The 21639-nt window shown below is 46.3% G+C and overlaps 1 protein-coding gene across 1 annotated transcript in view; it reads right to left on the bottom strand.

The window, feature by feature from the left end:
• LOC139265804 (vigilin-like) overlaps positions 1 to 21408 on the bottom strand; it is an 85622-nt gene extending 64214 nt beyond the window's left edge. The window contains exon 1 of the mRNA XM_070883246.1: positions 21322 to 21408. The gene's annotated coding sequence lies outside the window, so the exon portion shown is untranslated. The remainder of the gene's footprint in view (positions 1 to 21321) is intronic.
• Positions 21409 to 21639: the final 231 nt, after the last annotated feature.

The following is a 21639-nucleotide window of genomic DNA, read 5'->3' as shown; positions in this document are numbered from 1 at the left end:
CTCATCTTACCATATCCCTTTAATGATCTTAAGAATTAACTATACCTCCTATTTTGGTATAATCTGCAAATTTTAACCTCACTCCTTCCACACATATATTCAAATCATAGTGTTCAGAAATGGCCCCAGAATTGAACCCTTTAGGACACCACTACCCACTTCCAACCACACTGTAAAACTGCCCTTAACTCCTGCTCTCTTGCTCCCATCCAGCCAATTTTTCATCCAGTTTTACTGCCATAACCACCGCTTCCCCCCCAGATTCTATCTCCTGTATGCTGCTTTGTCAAAGGCTTTCGTGAAGTCCGTGCACACTACTCCCTCTGCAGTCGTCGTGTCCCCCCCCCACCACCGCGTCTTTCACCTCTTCAAATGAATTCTACAAGGTGAAGTGGAGAGAATGGAGCCTGGGGAGGAAAAAATATGGGGTAGAAACTAGGGAGCCAGGGATTCAATGCCAGTGTGGGAAGGTGACAGAAGCAGGGGGGGAGGGATACTTTGGCTTAATGAGCAAGGGAAAGGAGAAAAGCGTCTTATGAATGTCTCTATCTTGGTGAAGAAATAATCCAGTAGCTCGTTCCCATTTAAAATAGAAATGAGGAGGAAGTTCTTCTCTCAGAGGGTCGTGAATTTTTGGAATTCTCTACCCCAGAGAGCTGTGGGGGCTGGGTCATTGAATGTATTTAAGGTGGAGATAGACAGATTTTTGAACGATAAAGGAGTCGAGGGTTATGGGGAGCGGGCAAGGAAGTGGAGTTGAGGCCAAGATCAGATCAGCCATGATCTTATTGAATGGCAGGGCAGGCTCGAGGGGCCAAATGGCCTACTCCTGCTCTTATGTTCTTCCACTTGTTGCTAAAGGTGAGGGCAGAGGGAGCAGGGGAGAGGGGTGTAAGCTTGCATTCGGTATCAGAGAAAATCCTTTCGCACAACACATTGTGTTTGGATGGTCCTTGAAGTCTCTCCAGATGGAGAGAGAATTACAGCATTCAGCATAACCGCCCTGAACAAACAAAAATCAATGGGTTTTTGTGGCCACAGGTCAGTGACGTTCTGCAATCGGCCAGGCGTGTCAGATTGGTGTCAGGTGCCCTGCCCTTGAACCTTGCCCTGGCTTTATCTGAGGATTGAGATCTCCACCTTCGCTCAACACCAAGTAGCCGAGAGGATAGCCTAGCTCCCGATCACTGGACAGACTCCCGCATCATGTCGCTCCCCACAGGCCGAGAGCTGTGTTTCTAACAAAACATGTGTCGGCGTGCAGACAGATCAACGAGTCAGTCAAGTCAGCATCATCATAGGCAGTCTCTCGAAATCGAGGAAGACTTGCTTCCACTTTAAAAGTGAGTTCTCAGGTGGCTGTATAGTCCAATACAGGAATTACAGTCCCTGTCACAGGTGGGGCAGGCAGTGGTCGAAGGAAAGGGTGGGTGGGGAGTCTGGTTTGCCGCACGCTTCTTCTGCTTCCTGTGCTTGGTTTCTGCATGCTTTCGGCGATGAGACTCGAGGAGCTCAGCGCCCTCCCAGATGCTCTTTCTCCACTTTGGGTGGTCTTGGGCTAGGGATTCCCAGGTGCTGGTGGGGATGTTGCACTTTATCAAGGAATCAAGCAAGGGAAAGCGGCTGACTGCTTGTTGTGAATGTGTTCCCGATGTCACCAGTTACAAGGTGCGCCCTCAGGGTGAAGTCTTGGGCTTCCCCCAGGGATTTTCTCCACAGGGTATAAAAACATAAGAATTAGGAGCAGGAGTAGGGCATTCGGCCCCTCGAGCCTGCTCCGCCATTCAATGAGATCATGGCTGATCTTCCACCGCAAATCCATTTTCCTGCACTGTCCCCACATATCCCTTGATTCCCTTAATATCCAAAAATGTATCGATCTCTGTCTTGAATATACTCAAAGACTGAGCCTCCACAGCCCTCCAGGGTAGAGAATTCCAAAGATTCACCACACTCTGAGTGAAGAAGTTTCTCCTCATCTCAGTCCTAAATGGCCGACCTCTTATTCTGAGACTGTGACCCCTGGTTCTAGACTCCCCAGCCAGAGGAAACATCCTCCTTGCATCTACCCTGTCAAGTCCTGTAAGAATTTTGAGGTAACGATACTGAATGAGCAACCCCAGAGACTGTCATTTCAAAGCCCAGCCAGAGGTTTTATGCAGGCCGTGAAGTTAAATTTAATAAATGTGTTGGTTTATTTTTTCTATTCCCATAACCTATGAAAATTACTGGATTATTGCAAAAAAAACAAACACGCTTAATTTTTTTAAAACGCAGAATATACTGGAGATAGGTAACCAGTCAGGCAGCATCTGTCGAGAAAAAAAACACAAGACTGTTGACATTTCAGGTGTAAAGCCATTGCTCAGAACTGAAAGAGGTTATAGATGGTCAGCATTTAAGGAACAGAGCAAGAGAAAGGAGGGAAAGAGAGACATGGAATGACCTGTAAAGTGCTGAAGTAGGGACCAAGAAATGGTTAAATGGTTCAAGAAGACTGTGCATATCACTTCTGCCCCTTTAAATCATTTCCCGCTCCCCACCGCACTGCTTTACAGATCATTCTGCCTTTCCCAGTGTGTTTGGCGTGAGTTTGTCCCTCTCCTGTTCCTCCTTAAACATTGCTCATCTGGTTTAGCTTTCAGTTCGGAGGGAAGGTTTTATATCTGAAAAGTCAACGGTCATGCGTTTTCTTGACAGATGCTGGGGTAACTTCAGCCTTTTATCATTTGTGTTCCAGCATCTGCAGTGTTTTGCTTTTTGGTTCATTAATGTCCTTCCAGGAAGGCAACACACCGGACGGAGCCTAGTAACTTCCAGCTCCAGGTTACAAGGTGTACTCTGGACACTCTCTAAACAGACCCAGTGATTAACTACTGCGACTGAAGGCAACATCTCAGGCAGCGAGAAACGGAGAACTCACTGCAGCCCTGCCAGTCTCACCCATATCCCGAGAACAAAGACGAGGAAGGCCGGTGCTGGTTCGCTGCAGCTCCTTTCAGCAGGCAGAGCTTTTCTTAGTTAAATTATTTCCATTGTCTTGTGGCAGATAGCACATCCTGAATTCGGATCTATTCCTCCAGCATACAAGAAACGGAAGCAGGGCACTTGGGGTCAGACCCGGCAGTGACCCGTGACTGATGCCTAGTCACGTGCAAACAATAGTCCAACGCGAGCTGGTGGCAGTAAGGACTTGCTCACTGCGACAGGCAACTGCCCCTTAAAGAGATAGTGCTGGTGGTCAATTGGGGCAGGTGTGGAAGCAATAGTCAATGCACAGAAAGCATATTGGTATGTGTTTGAAGTAAACGGTCTCACAGCTTGTCACACTGACCTGACCAAACTCAGGTGGAGAGGTAATCACATTAATCCTGGCCTTTCAAAAAAAAATAGATCATGCTAACCAGTATTCACATTATTAGGATGGCAAAGTTTACGTTGAGCTTGGTAGGGGGGAGGGAGGAGTAGGACATAACGTTGGCCAGAGACTTTATACAGCCATGGCTCAGTGATAGTATGCTTGTGTCTGAGACAGAAGGTTGTGGGTTCAAGCTCCATCCAGAAACTGGAGCACACTATCTGGGCTGACATTTCAGTGCAACAGCGAGGGAGTGCTGCACCATCGGAGGTGCATATTTAATCAAAGCCCTGCTTGTCCTCTTGGGCACTATTTGAAAAAGAGCAGGGCAGTTCTTCTAGTGTCCTGGCCAACATTCATCTCTCAATCAGCATTAGCACAACAGATAATCTGGTTAATTTTCTGGCAGTTAGTGGGCCTTTGCACAAATTGGCTGCTGCAGCTCAAAATTTCATTGGGTACAAGGCGCTGTGGCTGTACAAGGCACTACACAAATGAAAGTTCTTCCTTTACTTCTGATCACTGTCGAGCAGCCTTGCTGACATGTGCGGACTTTGGGCTAGTAAAGGATTGAGCTTCCTCATCCAAAATTCTCATTCTTATTTAAAAACCCCTCCATGACCTTGCAACTCCGCCTCTGTAATCTCCTCCAGCCCTACAACCTCCCCCGAGATGTCTGAGCTCCTCAAATTCTGCCCTCCAACCCCGATTACAAATCGCTCAACCACTGGTGGCCGTGCCTTCAGCTGCCTGGGCCCCAAGCTCTGGAACTCCCTCCCTAAACCTCTCCGCCTCACTTTCCTCCTTTAAGACGCTCTTTAAGCTTTTGGTCATCTGCCATAATTTAACTTCTTATATGGTTCGGTGTCAAATTTATTTGCTGTCTTATAACAGGCCTGTGCAGCGCCTTGGGACGTTTTACTACGTTAAAGGTGCTATATAAATACAAGTTGTTGTTATTGAGCTAGGCAGCATTGCCTTCGAGGTGAAATAGCCTGCAGACTCCCAGTGTCTGGTTGCACAAGCAACAAATGGCCACTTTGAAGAGTTAATGGCGATTAGCTATTACTCGTAGATCGTCAGCATCTTCAGGAAATTGGGGGGAGAATTAGCATTTATTAAATTAATATTGCCAATCTCATGGATAAAATCCTTGGTACAGCTTTCGCTGAAAACTCAATTCTAACTCTTACTTTTGTTTCAAAAATCGTGGTACACCCCCACAGGAGCAATGTTTTATTTTCACAAATGAAATAACAGGGGTAGTGGTCACCACTGACGTGATTCTGCTCATCTTGCATGTGACACAGGCCTCACTTGTATCTCACTTCCCGTTACCCTACAATACCAGTGAGCCTGTTCTATCCGAGTTGGGGTGTAAATGTTCACGATTTGGTACTGGTGCCAGCTACAATCTGCTGCTCACATTAGTCGTAACCCCAGCTCCTGGAATCTGTGGTGTTCCGGCTGGTTGAGGCAGAGCTGCAAGGTCGAGGCAGATCAATACCGAGACCAACACTTGCAGTCCAACCGCCAACTCAGCAATTTACTCAACCCTTGTGGACAAAGGCAGATCAAGGGCTTCCTCACTGCAGACTCGGGCTGCACCAGCAGCCGTAGTACATTAGGCTGTTCAATGGGCAGAGTAAAGAGGGAGGGGGGAACTTCGAGCTTATGATGGGCATTTTATGCCTTGGTATCACTCAGCATGTGCCAGGGCCACAGTTCAGGAAATCATAACTTGTATTTATATAGCACCTTTAATGTAGTAAAACGTCACAAGAAACTTCACAGCAGCGTCATAAGACAAAAGAAATAAATTTGACATGGAGCCACATAAGATTAAATTACAGCAGATGACCAAAAGCTTGATCAAAGGAGGCAGGTTTTAAGGTGCGTCTTAAAAAAAGGAAATAGAGATAGAGAGGGGGAGAGGTTTAGGCAGGGAGTTCCAGAGCTTGGGGCCCAGGCAGCTGAAGGCACGGCCACCGATGGTTGAGCAGTTATAATCAGGGGGACAGAATTTGAGGAATGCAGACATCTCGCAGGGTTGAGAGGCTGAAAGAGATTACAGAGATAGGGAGGGGCGAGGCCATTGAGGGATTTGTAAACAAGGATGAGAATTTTGAAATTGAGGCGTTGCTTAACCAGGAGCCGATGTAGGTCAGCAAGCACAGGGGTGATGGGTGAGTGGGACTTGGTGCGAGTTAGGACACGGGCAGCTGAGTTTTGGATCACCTCATGCATTATGCATTATTGGACAGAAAAACACAGGCCGGGGTGAGCAATTTCCTGCTTTGTGCACCAAATAGGAAGATCCCACCCCCACCCAAACTATTGATAAGCTGTAATCTTGGCTACGATGTTACCAGCAGCACTTTAAGTCTAAACAGTAAAATGGTCGAGGTGTCAGCTTTGCCCAGTGGTTGAGAGTCAGATGGTCGTGGGTTCAATCCTTACACAAGGACATGTAATCTGGCATCACTTGAAAAAGCAAGGAGCTCTCCTGGTATCAGCCAACATTCACTCCTCAATCAAATCAAAGACACATCAACAGATCATTTTTATGAATGGTGTTACTGGGATCACACTCTGCATCGATTGGTTGCCAAATTTGCATACATAAATGAGACTACACCTCGAAAGTGCTCTTTGGGCCAGTTCGAGGAGCATGAAAGGTACTGTATAATGCAGGTTCTCTTCACCTTGCCCCCTTTCCTAGGACAGATCTAGACGATGGAAGTAAAGTCGGGTGGGAGAAGGCTTATGCGGAATATAAATGCCAACATAGACCAGTTGGAGCGAATGGCCTGTTTCTGTGCTTGTAGACTTGATATAACTATGTGGAACACTCACTTAGCCACCATTAGACTTACTAAAACCCCGACATCACAGCCGAGGTCAGACCACACCCAAAGAAACAAAGAAGTTTGACCGGAATGCTATACTTGGATTAGGAGCTAGAACCTCCACACAAGGTTACTGTGTTAATATCTGACCATTTCCTTGATCCAAAAATCACCCAGAGAGATGTACGACACTAGGTTTTTCAGAGCAATGCTGCTATCTCCAGGAGGGGATCTGATCGAAGTTCTGCTACATTTAACATGACTATTACAAACTTGATCTCTGGGGTCCCCTATACAGAGAGAATAGTGTATAGTTCTGGGCATAAAAACAGAAAATGCTAAAAACACTCAGCAGGTCAGGCAGCATCTGTGGGGAGAGAAAGAGAGTTAACGTTTCAGGTCGATAACCTTTCATTAGAACTGGGATAAGTTAGAGATGCAATAGGTTTTAAGCAAATACAGAGGCCAGTGTGCGTGGGGTGGGGGGAGGAGAAAAGAGAGAACAAAAGGGAAGGGTGGAAGACAAGAGATTAGATGAAAAAGGGATAATGGTACAAAGTGAAGGGAGATAGTAATGAGACAAGTAAAAGAGGCAAAAGATGGGTCCAGAGGTGGTGTTTTTTTTTTTTTAATTCATTCCGGGATGAGGACGTTGCTGGCAAGGCCAGCATTTATTGCCCATCCTTAATTGCTCGAGGTGGTGGTGGTGAGCTGCCTTCGTGAATTTCCGCAGTCCGTGTGGTGAAGGTACTCTCCCAATGCTGTTTGTTAGGGAATTCCAGGATGTTGATGCAGCAGCGATATATTTCCAAGTCAGGATGGTGTGCGACTTGGAGGGGGAACGTGGAGGTGGTGGTGCTCCCATGCGCCTGCTGCACTTGTCCTTCTAGGTGGTAGAGGTCACGGGTTTGGGAGTTGCTGTAGTGCATCTTGTAGATGGTACACACTGCAGACACAATGTGCCGGTGATGGAGGGAGTGAATGTTGAAGGTGGTGAATAGGGTGACAATCAAGCAGGCCGATTTGTGCTGGAAGCTGTTGAGTTTCTTCTGTGGTGCTGGAGCTGCACTGATCCAGGCAAGTGGAGAGTATTCCATCACACTGCTGACTTGCAGATGGTGGGACGGTGTGAATGGGAATATCCAAATCAGCAGCAACAGCTGCCATCCAAGAAAAATAGGGGCAGAGGTTGCGATCTGAAATTGTGGAACTCAATGTTAAGCCTAGAAAGTGGTAAAGTGCCTAATTGAAAGATGAGGTGCTGTTCCTCAAGCTTATATTGAACATTATTAGTACTGTGTAGGAGGCTACGGTCAGAGTTGGAGTGGTCTGGAGAATTAAAATGACAGACACATTTATGGACTGAACAGAGGGGTTCCATAAAGCAGTCACCCAACCTGCATTTGGCTTCCCCAATGCCAGTATCAAATACCATATACTAAATTGAAAGTACAAGTAAATTGTTTCACCCAAGATTATTTGGGACCATGGACCAGGGGAAGGGAGGATGTAAAAGGACACTTGCACAGAAAGGTACCTTGGAAAGAGGAAGGAGTGATAGAGGAGTGGACCAGGGTGTTGCAGAGGGAACGGTCATTTCCTGGGAAGAAAAGGGAAGATGTGTTTGGTGATGGAGGATAATGGTGGGGTGGAAGGTGAGGACAAAGGGAACCCTATTGTGGTGGGGAGGGAGGTTAAGGAATGAGAGCAGAAGTGTGGGGAATGGAACAGACAGAGTCAAGGGCCCTGTCAACCACAGGGAGGGGAATCCTCCATTAATCTGAGCATCCTGGCCTAGAACAAAGGATAAAGGGCAACTATACGGCTAAATGGGACTGGGCATCTGACTTGAGGAAAGACTGCAAGTTTTACAGCTATTTAAGTAGGAGAGGGCAGGTAGCTGAAGGTGATCTTAAAATATTTAAAACCCAAGGAATAGATAAGCAATGTTCAATATGAACACAAGCTCAAAATCAAAAACACAGATTGAAACTCAGGACAAGGAAGGAAATAAAATTTTTAAAGATGCAAATTGTTTATAGAGGGGTGTAAGTGAGGAAGAGGCTGCCCAGAATGGGTAGATTTTTGGCAGAGGGCCATTAAAGGGCATCTGGTATTGGCAGGGGTGGGGTGTAGAGTGTAATGGAAGTGCTCAACAAATGGAAAAGATCATTTCTGGTCCTATGTTCCATGGAAATTCAGGGAAGGGGTGAATGGAGTGCACCTGGGGAGAAGGCAGTGTCTCCTTCAAATTGCCAATTGCCTTGAGTAAACAAGAAATCGCCCAAGCTTTTCCTGAAATTGGCTACAGATTTTATCCCCACTTTTAAAAAAAAAATGTAAAATTCTTAAGAGTTGGCATTAGCAGCAATTGGGTAGGGGAGGGGGGTGCACTAGGTTGCATCAACACATGTGAAACCCATCCATGCTTGCCATATGTCTTTGCATATGTAATGCCACAGGAATGAATGGAATGTTTGGGCAGGTGGAAGACACGAAAATGCTTAAACTAGTGAGCAATGGGTAAACGAGTTCAATCTATTGGAATTTTACACAACATGGCTGAACTGAAGAGCTTTTAGTCCATTCACAAGAATGAGGAGGATTCAGCCATTCAGCCCCTCGAACCTGCCCCACCATTCAATCAGATCATGGCTGATCTGCCTCAACTCCACTTTCCTGGACTATCCCCATCTCTCTCTCGTCCCATAACATTCAAAAATCTATCGATCTCTGCCTTCAATATACTAAAAGGTTGAGTCTCCACAGCGCTCCGGGTAGAGAATTCCAAATATTTGCATCAGATCTGCAATTATGCAAGGTCCACTGTACATTAATGTAGGATAAACTGCCAAGTACAGTACACTGGTTACATTACAAAGCTGTATAATGAAATCAATGTAACAGTGAGCATTTGCTTGCAATACATTTAGGAATAAAAAGGACTCATTAACTGCCTGTAAGCCACTCGTTTAGTTCAGATGCGAAGAGACCAATCCCTGGGTGCCTAGATTTACACAACCAACAACTTGCATTTATAAGTGTCTTTACCATAGTAGTGTCCCAAGGAACTTCACTGGAGTGTAACCAAACAAGACTGGACACCGAACTACATTAGGACGCTTGGTCAAAGTAGTAGATTTTAAGGAGTGTCTTAAAGGAAAATCAGGGATGTACAAGAGGTCAGAATTGGAAGAGTGCAGAGATCACCGGGTTGGGGGGGGTGGTTGCAAGACTGGTGGAGGTTTATGAGGTAGCAAGGGGAGAGGCCATGGAGGGATTTGTAAACAAGGTTAAGAATTTTAAAATTGAAGTGCTGTTGGATGGAAGCCAGTATGGGTCAGCGAGCAGAGTACAGATCCCTTACCCCGTGGATGAGACGCCAATGGAAAACCAGTCTAGAGGCTGGTGCCAGAATAGGAGAGCCGAATTGTGTGATGTAAACTCCCGGGAGGTCGTTCAAGGGCGACACCCAAAATCTGACGGCAAACAAGCAGCAATTCCAGAGAAGAGAACACATTTGAAAATTCAGCTGAGTTTAAGGAATGCAAAGCAAAGGGCTAGTTTTGATTTAAGCTAGTCATTACTAGTAGAGAGATGAAGGGGTTTATTTTAGTTATGCAAATTTCCATTGAAATAGCAGGGGAAGCAGCAGCTGGTACAGTAAGGTCACAAGAAAAGTAGTGACACGTATGCATCTGTGCGGAGGAGCTAACTAGCGTGCAAGAGAGGAAATAAGTGCGTGTGTAACAAAGATGGGGGGGGGGGGGGGGGAAAAGACTATTCCATACACTTAAAATGCATGGGTTAAAAAATCCAACTTTATTTGATGAAACAAACAAATTTATAGCACCCGGGACACCCCAAAGCGCTACAACAAATGTCTTTAAGTATAGTCAGTTTTGTAGGAAACGCAGCAGCCATTTTGTGCACAGCTAGATCCCACAAAGAGGAATGAGAAAACTGAGATCATCGGTGCTGGCACTGGTTGTGGGATAAATGTTACCCAGATCAGAACTCCTTGCTCTTCTTCGAATAATGGCACAAGATCTTTTACACCAACCTGAAAAGGCAAACACGGTTTCATGTCTCGTCTAAAGCAGGGGGTTCTAAACTAGGGGGACTTCGCAAGAATGTTTGAAGGGGTCCGCCAGATTCTACACAATCGCCGTTTGGTTCTCCGGCCCTTTGCCCTTTTGGTCCGGAACTCTCACCAATTACCCAGGCACCGTGAGCTGAACATGCAGGGGCAGTGTTGGCTGGTGGAAACTCGGCAGGTAAGAGATCCGGAGTGGGCGGGTGAATAAACTTCAGGGTGAGGGGGGGGGGGGAAACTGATTCCCAGGTTCACCCCAGTTGGAAATTGCAGTGCAAGTACCAGTGTTCCCATGAGTGGTCTCTGCAGCAGTCTGGAGACCCTGTGCAGGCCACTCACCAGCTTTTAAGAAAAAAAAACACATGCCCATTAAAGGGGTGGCACACCCCTAAATAAATTAACGGGAACATTGCCACCAAACCCTAGGAGCAACAGCAAGTGCCGAGAACTCGGAGCGTCTGTAAATGGTGACTGGTCAGGGACAACACCCCATGCCTTCCAGAGTGCCTCTCCTAGCCTTGGTAGCCCCAACCCTAACTGTAACCCTGATCCTTAACCCTGACCCATAAAATTTTAACCTGAAACACCAACTTAATCCCCAAATGTAACTCCCTAACCATAGTCCAAACGTCTATCACAAATCTCTACAGTTTTTAAATGTTTAATTGCACAAGTTTTCACATCCCTCCATGGCCTCGCGCGCGCCCCCCCACTCCCCACCACCACTTCCAGCCCTACAACCCTCCGAGATATCTGCGCCACTCCTATTCGAGATCCCTTGAGCATCCCCGATTTTAATTGCTGCACCATTTGTAGCCTTGCCTTCAGCTTCCAAGGCCCTAGAATTCTCCCTAAACTTCTTCGCCTCTTTACCAATGACCCCACCCCGCCCCCCCACCTCACCCCTCCCATACACGGTCCCTTTAAATTTGGCATGCGGTATCTTCGAGTGGCAGCAGCTTGAGGACTGATGTGCGGCCACACAGCTTAGAGGGAACATCGCGCTACCTCTCTCCTGACCAAGCTTTGGGTCATCTGCACCAATATCTCAGCTCAGAGAAATTTTGTTTGAAAAAGTGCCCTTGGACGTTTCACTGCATTAAAGGCGCTATATAAATCGAAGTTGTTGTGTGTTACAGGGGATCCATGGAATTTTCATAACATGGCAAGGTGGCCTCAGAAGCAAAAAGGTTGAGAACCCTGGATCTAAAGGATGACCCTCCCCTAGCACAACAATGACGTGTCAGTCCAGATTATATGTCGAAGACTGTAAAGGAGCTTGAATCCCAATCTATACTGTCAACTGAGCCAGGCTGACACTTAAAGAGCCACTTTCCTACTAAACATTTGAGACCAGATACTAAAGCTCTGTTTCAGTATTGAACCACTCACCATGAGCAGAGGCAGAGTCCTGGAGAGCAGCCAGAACCCAGGGAACTGTACCCCGGGACTTCAGGGAGGTAGAAAGCTAGATCGCTAAACAACTTATTTATATAAAAAAAGTATGCATGCAATGTTATACAAGAATCAGAAAAATTCCAAGGACAATCAAAAGATTATACTAAATGGAGTAGGATTTTTATATTTACCAAATCGAAATAGCTGTCAGGTTAATTCATTGAACGGAAACCCCACAGGGGCAAGCATTGTAGTGTCTGGCTAATTGCAAACAAGTGCCAGGCAGGTTTCAGGCTCTGGAGGACAGAGGTGCTAGAAGCCTGGGGCTAGGCCAGATCAGGAGGCCCAGGCTGACACTGCAGGAGCACGAGAAAGCTGCACAATTCACACATGAAAGGCTTGGACACGAATGGCTGGCAACACAGCACTGCAGCCGAGAGAACAGGATTACACGACAGCCAGCAAGGATGAGAGACATTTTCAAATTCCTAACCAGCCTGTCGAGTCAAGTTTAAACGTGGCAGCCACGTACTGCTTCAATAAACCACTCATGGCATCCCACGAGGGAAACAAAATTCTCCTGTGAAACGAGTATTGAGAGAAATGCGGAAAGAGAAAGAAAAAATTAAGAGGAACAGACACTGACAGAGAATCAAAATCCAACTAGCCCAACAAATGCGACATTTGTTAAAGCACAGCCCAGGCTACAAATGGACTGAACTGAAAGTTACCCGAGGGAGCGCTGCACTGTCAGAAGTGCTGTCTTTCGGATGAGACGTTAAACCAAGGCCCTGTCTGCTCTCAGGTGAATGTAAAAGACCCCATGGCACTATTTAGAAGAGCTGGGGTGTTATCCCCAGTGTCCCAGACAATATTTATCCCTCAAACATAACAAAAACAGATTATCTGGTCATTATCACATTGCTGTGTGTGGGGGCTTGCTGTGCGCAAATTGGCTGCCGTGTTTCCCACATTACAACAGTGACTACACTCCAAAAATACTTCATTGGCTGTAAAGTGCTTTGAGACATCCGGTGGTCATTAAAGGTGCTATATAAATGCAAGTCTTTCTTCTACTTAACTTTAAATATATTTGTCAGTTTCTTGCCTATTCATTAGGGGAGGATGCCACAGGTTCTAGTCAGCTGCAGGTACCTCACCCACACAAGCAGGGGGGGCTTTCAGCCATTTGTCCAGAAAGCAAGCTATTGAACTGCTGGGCAAAGTAAAGTGGAGGTCACAAAGCAGAACCAACTATCATTCACACCCAATATCCATATATGCACTTGCCAGCAGGAGCTCTGGGATAATAAATGAGCTGCAGGAACCATGGCCGATCTTCCCCATCTCTGATCCAGTACAGAGGGCTAGCTGCAGCACCCCAAACTCCATACTGGTCGAGGTCGCTCAACTCAGCAGACACTGGAACTCGAGCACAGCGGCTCATGGTTCAATTGGTCTTCACCAAACGAGCCATACAAAAAGGGACTTTTCAAATAAGGTAAAAGTTTAGAATGGTACAGCACAGAAGGAGAAGGTTCACTAGGTTGATTCCAGAGATGAAAGGTTTGTCTTATGAGGAAAGGTTGAGCAGGTTCAGCCTATACTCAGATGAGGGGGGGGGGGGGGATCTATTCAAACATGCAAGATTCTGAGGGGGCTTGAAGGGTAGATGCAGAGAGGATGTTTCCCCTTGAGGGAATCAGAATAAGGGGTTGCCCATTTAAGATTGAGATGGGGGAATTTCTTCTCAGAAGTTGATGAATGTTTGGAATTCTCTACCCCAGAGAGCTGTGGAGGACAAGTCATTGCTGAGGCAGACAGAATATATTTAAGGCGGAGATGGACAGGTTTTTGAACGACAGAGGAGTCGAGGGTTAGAACACAAGAAATAGGAGGAGAAGGCCATCTGGCCCCCTCGAGCTTGCTCCGCCATTTAATATCATGGCTGATCTAATCATGGACTCAGCTCCACTTCCCTGCCCACTCCCATAACCCTTTTATTCCCCATCGTTCAAAAATCTGTATAGCCACCTTAAATTTATTCAATGACCCAGCCTTACAGCTCTCTGGGGTAGAGAATTCTACAGATTTACAACCCTCCGAGAGAAGAAATTCCTCCTCATCTCGGTTTTAAATGGGCGGCCCCTTGTTCAGAGAATAGGGAACGGGCGGGGAAGTGGTATTGAGGTTAAGATCAGATCAGCCATGATCTTATTAAATGGTGGAGCTGGATCGAGGGGCCAAATAGCCTACTCCTGCTCCTATTTCTTATGTACTTGAGGCCATTTTGGCCATCATGCCTGCTCTTCGAAAAAGATGTCCAATTAGTCTCCCTCCCCTGCCCTTTCCCCACACCCTGGCAAATTTTCCTTTCAATATTTATCCAATTCCCTTTTGAAAGTTACTATTGAATCTGCTTCCAGCACTGGGTCAGGCAGTGCATTCCAGATTATGACTCGCTGTGTAAAAAAATTTCAAGCTCCCCCTGGATTTTTTGCCAATCACAAACCCATGTCCTGTGGTTACTGACCAGTCTGCCACTGGAAACACTTTCTCCCTATTTACTCCATCAAAACTCCTCAATTTTGAGCAGCTCTTAAATCTCATCTTAACATTCTCTGCTCCAAGGAGAAGCCCAGCTTCTCCAGTCTCTCCATGTAACTGAAGTCACTCACCCCTGGTACCATTCGAGTAAATCTCTGCACCCTCTCCATGGCCTTGACGTCCTTCCTATAGTGTGGTGCCCAGAAGTGGAGACGACATCAGCGGAGGCCTAACCACTGATTTATATAAAGATAAAAGTAACTTCCTTGCTTTTGTATTCCATGCCTCCATTTGTAAAGCCAGAATGTTCTTTTAAAAAATAAAAATGCCTTATCTAATTGTCCTGCCACCTTCAAAGATGTGTGTATGTAAACCCCCAGGTCTGTGTTCCTGCACCCCCTTTAAATTTGTACCATTAAATTTATATTAGCTAATTTTTCCTTCCAAAATTTGAAAAAATAATATACGCATCATCCTAACTGCCTGTGCCAGGGAGCTGCAGTTAATGAATCATCGCAGCAAGTTAAAGGTTAGGTACTGTGCAGATCAGACAGACTTGCCCCGTGCCATACACAATTTCAGCGGGTTTTGGGACAGATGCCTGGCACCAATGTTCCCTTTTAAGTTGCACAGCCATGCAGCATCTGGAGGTTCCGCGCAGCCGGCTCACAAATGGAAAAGCTGCGCATGTGCGGAATTGTGAATGGTCACGCAGCCCGTTAATAGATTCCCGTGGCCCACAAGAAGGGAACATCGGAGAGCGGGCGCCCGCTCTCAGTCAGATAAGCCACGTCAACCCAGAGGTAATCTCAATTAAAAAGTAAAAAAAAAGAGGGAATTGTACACTTAGATAGCATTCAGCCATCATGGTATAAACAGGTTTCTACACCACATTGAGGCCTCCTCTTCCCTGAAGGGGCTAACTGCTTGCTTCGAACCCCCAAACCAGAGGTACAAGCTGGTCCCCATCAGAGCACCATCTCTCTGTAGGTCAAGCTTAGGACACTACTGGAGTTTGCAATCTGGTTAAGTGCCATCTTGGCTCAGCTGGTCCCAATCTCACCTCGGGTCAGAAGATTGTGGGTTCAAGCCCCACTCCATGACTTGCGCACATAATCTAGGCCGACAAACAGGACTGAGAAAGTGCCATCTTTCAGAACAGATGTTGCCGGTCTGCCTGCTCTGGTAGATGCAAAAGATTCCATGTCACCATTCAACAGCAGCAGAGGAATTCCCCTGGCCCTTCTCAGTTAGAGAGACCATTGCATGAATTAGCTGCTGTTTGCCTACACTTCAAGAGCAATTTATTGGCTAGGAAATATTTAGGGATAATGGTGTTACATAAATGCAAGCGCTTCCCGTGATCCTACCCTCTCCTTTTTCTTCCCCCTGCCACCCAAACTCCCATTGGTACCATTAAGTTCTCATCATCATAGGCAGTCCCTCAAAGCGAGGATGACTTGCTTCCACGCCAAAAAGGGATGAGTTCACAGATGTTTCAATGAAGGACCTAATATTCCGGATCCCGAACTACATCCTGAAGGGTGGAAGATGCCTGTGCGTGGATTTTTTTTAAACATGTGGTGACCGTTGCACACCAGCCACCACACTGACTTGACAGAGCTTGGTCTTGGTCCAGTGGCAAGTGTTAACCAAGGCAACGAGACCAGCTCTTAAGTTCTACAACCCCAGTGACAGACATTACACTGGGCTTGGCTAGCAGGCTGAGAGAAACTACTTCAGTGAAATTGGCCAACACATCTGGTATTGTACAATATCTGAATAAGACGAGTCTCGCATATACCCTTTGCCCCAACCTTAATGGAAACCAACAATCCCTTAAAACAATTGTTCAGGACAACGAGGCCAATGTTACCACAAACCCCTATTCCAGCTCAGCACAACTAACCACACAGGCCACAACTGAGCCTGGGATGCTCTGGGCTGCTTGGCTCAATACAGTACAGGGTACGACGTGATGCTTTTTACCTAAAGGTCAGGTCACAATAGAACATTGGTAATGAAAATGTTCCCAGCTACCTTTCAATGGATACCAATGATGCACCTTTAACAGAGGTCAAACTCAAGAATGTTGCTTTGCTCAACACAAAATCCCCTTTTCTCTCACCAGAAGAGTCTGCGGCTCTACAATAAACAGCTCTTTAAATGTGAAGTTACACAGGCCCCAGCTGTGTTAAAAACATAAATTACAACTGACTAGTGAAAGTCAGAAAAATTAACCTTTCAGAATTGCTTTGTTTTGGTTCGAGGACTTGGAAAAATGTCACAGTAGAATTAACTTCTACCCCAGTGCTCGCAGTAACTGGATTCTTCGATCCTGCTTTAGAGACCTCTCGATTTGGAGTTGTGGCTTGAAACAAATCCTCCATCCTACCACCTAAACCTTGGAATTCATATCAGAACAAAATAAATGAAACTTTTTTTTGATTTAACCTTTTTCTTTAATTTTCAGCCATGTCTAATTTTAAGGCATCAGCTGTAGCTCAGTGGGTAGCACTCTTGCCTGAGTCAGAAGGTTGTGGGTTCAAGTCCCACTCCAGGGACTTGAGCACACAAATCTGGGCTGACATTCCCAGTGCAGTACTGCAGGAGTGCTGCACTGTCAGGTGATGCTCTCTGCTCTCAGGTGGATGTAAAAGATCCCATGGCACTATTTCAAAGAAGAGTAGGGGTGTTCTTCCTGGCCAGTATTTAGTCATTATTACATTGTTGTTTCTGGTACCTTACTGTGCACAAATTGGCTACTGCGTTGCCTACATTTCAGAAATATTTAATTAGCTGTAAAGCGCTTTGGGATGTCCCAAGGAACATGAAAGACACCATATAAATGCTAGTTTTTTTTTCTTCTTTAGATTAGGCCAGCCATGTTCTGACTCCCCACTCCCAAGTGACCATGCTTCTTCTTGGAGTAAGAACAGCAAGCGAGACATTTGATGATTAGCAGCATTTACAAGTAAACCGAATGACATCCCCACCCAACATCCAACTGAACAGCAGTTAGGAGCAGCATCCCTGGCTGATTTTTCACCTTCCATCCCCAAGACAGCTGTGGCTGACAGCAGATAGCCTTGAAAGATATTATACAAACAAAGCTGCCACTCATTAAATTTTCACCAGTTAAATATACAATAATCTCAAGATGCTCTTTCACTCACCACCCCCGCCAACAAACTGCTGCCATTTTAAAGTTTGCAATGCAGCAATACTTGAAGTGAGTGAATCACAGAGGCTGCAGTGTCTGACAGCTCTGCAAGGGATCAGCCAGCTTAGTTATCAGAAATGTCAGCTTTGCTCCACAACCAAGAGGTCAGAATAGAGCCATGCGGTGGGCCCATGGCTACATGCTAAGGAAAATGCAGAGCACAGTTCCCAACTTTTAAAATCTGATGGTGGTGGTTTAAAGAGCAACTCATAGGCTTTTACCAGCAGTCACACTGGAATGAAATGGGGGGTGGGATAAAGGTACATAGGCCAAACTGACTTATCAGGTGTTTAACCACCGATTCCATTTCCGAGCCTGGCCACTGTCTCAGGCTGAATGACTGTTTGCAACCTTGGCGTCCTATTTGACCGAGCTGAGCCAACACAAAGGCCAACTACTTCAACCTCCGTATCACCCATCTTCATCCCTGCCTTAGCCCATCTACTGCTGCGAATCTCACCCAAGCTTTTGCTACATCCAGACTGGACGATTCCTATACTTTCCTGGCCAGCTTCCCATTTTCCGTCCTCAAATCTGAGCTCATCCAAAACTCTGCCCATATTCATAATTCGCACCAAGTCCCGTTCACCCATGCACTCACTGACCTACACAAGCTCCCAGTCCACAAGCACGTCAATTTTCCAATTCTCATCCTCATGGGCAAATCTATCCATAGCCTCAGCTTTATAACTATCTCCAGCCCTACAACCCTCCCAGAATTCTGCATTCTGTTAACTCCAGCCTCTTGTACATTCTCCACTTCCTTCGCCCTACCATTGGTGGCTGTGCCTTTACCCGTTGAGACCCTAAGCTCTGGAATTCTCTCCCAAAACCTCCCCACCGCGCCTTTAAAATGCCCAGTAAAACCTCTCTTTGACCAAGGTTTTAGTCACCTGTCTTTTTAATGTAAAGCTCTTTGGCTCAGTGTTAAATTTTTTCCAGATTGCTCTCAAAGAGCCATGTGACATTTTACTACTTAAAGGTGCTATATAAATGCAAGTAGTTGACATTAGCAAGTGTGTGTGGAGGAAAGAGAAGCCTGTCTCATTAGCAGCAGACTGCATCAGGCACAAGGAGGCCTTTACACAAACACATAATAGGTGCAGGAGTTGGCCATTTGGCCCCTCGAGCCTGCTCCGCCATTCAATAAGATCATGGCTGATCTGATCTTGGCCTCAACTCCACTTCCCTGTCTGCTCCCCATAACCCTCGACTCCCTTATTGTTCATAAATCTGTATCTCCACCTTAAATATATTCAATGACTCAGCCTTCACAGCTCTCTGGGGCAGAGAATTCCAAAGATTCACAACCCTCAGAAGGATTTTCTCATTTCCATTTTAAATGTGCGACCCTTATTCTGAAACGATGCCCCTTAGTTCTAGATTCCCCCACGACAGGAAACATCCTCTCTGCATCTACCGTCAAGCCCCCTCAGTATCTTGTACGTTTCAAGATAAACTTTCATTCTTCTAAACTCCAATGAGTATAGGCCCAACCCGTCTTCATAAGTCAACCTCTTCATCTCAGGAATCAACTTCGTGAACCTTCTCTGAACTGCTTCCAATGCAAGTATATCCCTCCTTAAATACAGAGACCAAAACTGTACAGTTATATGGGGACTTTAATTAGAAAATGACTGTTACGCAGAGACCAAAGGCATGGTTCAATATGTAGCTCAGAGAGTGGCGGGAATGTGGAACTCGCTACCACGGAGTGGTTTGAGAAGAGTAGCATAAATGCATTTAAGGGAAAGCTAGAGTACATGAGGGAGAAAGGAATAGAAGGCTATGTTGATGAAGCGAGGAGAGGCTCGTGTGGAGCTGTTGGGTCAAATGGCCTGTTTCAGTGCTGTTAATTCTGTGTTTTTACAGAAGGCATTTAGAGGCGAGAAAGGAAGTGAGGTGCAGGGGTTTAGTGAAACAAATCGTCTTTGAAGCAATTTCTGCTACTGCATCACATTTGGAATGAGAAGAAATGATTGCCAAACAGTTCATGACGATGCCTTTTAAGAATTGGAGCCTGCAGTTCAGTTATTAGTTGATTAGGAGGAGTTAGGTGTTTACCATGAAGAAGTGCCAGACGGATGCAACAAGTGCCTCTCTCAGGTCAGACATGGATTATGAATAAAACATTGCTACAACATACTGAAAATCCCCATTTCAGAAAGCTACATCCACTTGTATTGATTGAAGATTTGGCAGCAAAACCCAATGTACACATCAACAATCCACATCTGGATCACCAAAAGGAAAAGGGTGCAATGGAGCACACAAGCGTCTTCTCAGTCACTCATTCGAGCAGGTCCATAATTATCAGAATGTCAAAACAGGATAATAAATGGAAAGATAGTTAACTCAGATAATGTATTGCAACATTAGTCCATATAAGTGATCAACCGATCAAGTTTCACTCATGTTGTGATATCTGAACTAATTTTAAAAATCTGACCACCAATGGTTAAATGCAGCTATCTTGCTCAGAGAAACTCCACAGTGCAAGGCTTCGATTGGTGGACGGGGAGAATTAAATATTCAGATAATATTACTCAAAAATAGGTTCATGCCAACTTTTTGTACAGTTGCCATTCCAAAAAAGGTACATCAGCTGATTCACGTGAATATATTATCTGGGTACAAATCTGAGCTAAGATGCATTGTGGGTCCCACGTGTACATTATATTGGTGACTAAGTGAATCCAGATCTTGTAAGTAACTGGAATTGAAGCTAGCAGCACATATAGTACAAAGTGCTCCTACCATCTAGAAAAAGCGAGATTTGTCTGTTAAAACTTGTGAACATTTACTGCACAATAATGGCATTCAATTAAATAGGTAGACTGTGGGTTACACACTGCCAACTCAGCAACTCCTGGCTCACTTAATTAACATCTTTACAGACATTATGTACTGCAATTACCGACATCAGGCAAAGCTTACACAGAACAGGGAACTTTCAAAGGCAAAAAGGCAGATCCTGCTTTCAGAGCCCACCCCCACCAAACGGGCCGCATACAGCTTCAGAAAGTGACAACGTCACCAGACAAGCTGACAGAGGGCGAATGATTCATAACCGGGAAAAAAAACAAAAATATGGACCGATTCTGTTTAAAAAAAAATAGGAGACACTAAAAGATGAATGCTGCATACTGTGGGGGTAAGGGGTTTATCTGCGGATTGGAGTTTGCTCAGCTGCTCATACCCGAGACCTGCTCTGGGTTATTCCACGTAGCAAACTCCATTGCATAATCACCTTTGTTTCTTCAGCAGAGAAGGCCAAGCAACTGCTGTATTTTTTTTTTAAAAAGGACTCAAAACTGCAAGATTGTCACCGAGGTCGGGAGGGGACCTGTGCATCCCACTCCCGACACTTTTACCATCAGTATATTTTTTTTTGGGGGGGGGGGGGGGGGCAGAAAACAAAACAAACTTTGTGCAAAAAACTTTGGGAAACTTTGCAGAGTTTGTGCGGCTGCGCAGTGGTGACACGTAGCGTTTGTCCCAGCGGCTCTCGCGCAGGGAAAAATCTGGCGGCGGCGTCGCTCCGAGCGGCCCGGGCACTACCGCCACCCCGGGGCTTCACACAGGCCTTCCGTCACCCGGCATTAAACTGCCCCTCGGCCCCCGCCAGCCCCCAGCGCGAGGCCGCACGTAGAGCCGGGCGAGGCTGCAGCCGCGAGAGCTCGGTCTGGAGGCCGGGCTGAGGGAGCGGGGCCTCGGGACCAGGCCGCTGCTCAATCTCCGGCTCCGGCCGCCGGACTGCGGCTGAAGGAGCGAGGGAGGGAGTGTATGTGAGGGGAGGGGACGGCACTCGGTGCTGCCTGGGCCTAGGGCTTCGGGTCCCAGTACTCACCGGGTGTTGTCGTCCTCGCAGCCTTCTCTGGTGGAGAAGCTCCTGAACGCCAATGTGAGCCGCGGCGCCGGGCGGCCACTTATAGCGCCAGCCGGCCCCCCCAATCAGCGGCTGCCACGTCAGAGCGGGGGTCGACAGGGGGAGGGGGAGGGAAGGAAAAGTGTGAGGGGAAAGATGGAGGGGAGGGGGAAAGGAAAAAATATGGGGGGAAAGGAAAAAATGAGGGAGAGAGAAAGAAGGAAAAAAGAGGGGAGGGGAAGGGGGTATGGAAAGGAGGGGGTAGGGAAAGAAGAAAAAAAGAGGGGAAGGGGGTAGGGA

The sequence above is a fragment of the Pristiophorus japonicus genome, chromosome 6, assembly GCF_044704955.1.
Source record: "Pristiophorus japonicus isolate sPriJap1 chromosome 6, sPriJap1.hap1, whole genome shotgun sequence".
Taxonomy (NCBI): domain Eukaryota; kingdom Metazoa; phylum Chordata; class Chondrichthyes; family Pristiophoridae; genus Pristiophorus; species Pristiophorus japonicus.
This window is presented reverse-complemented; position numbering and strand designations above follow the sequence as displayed.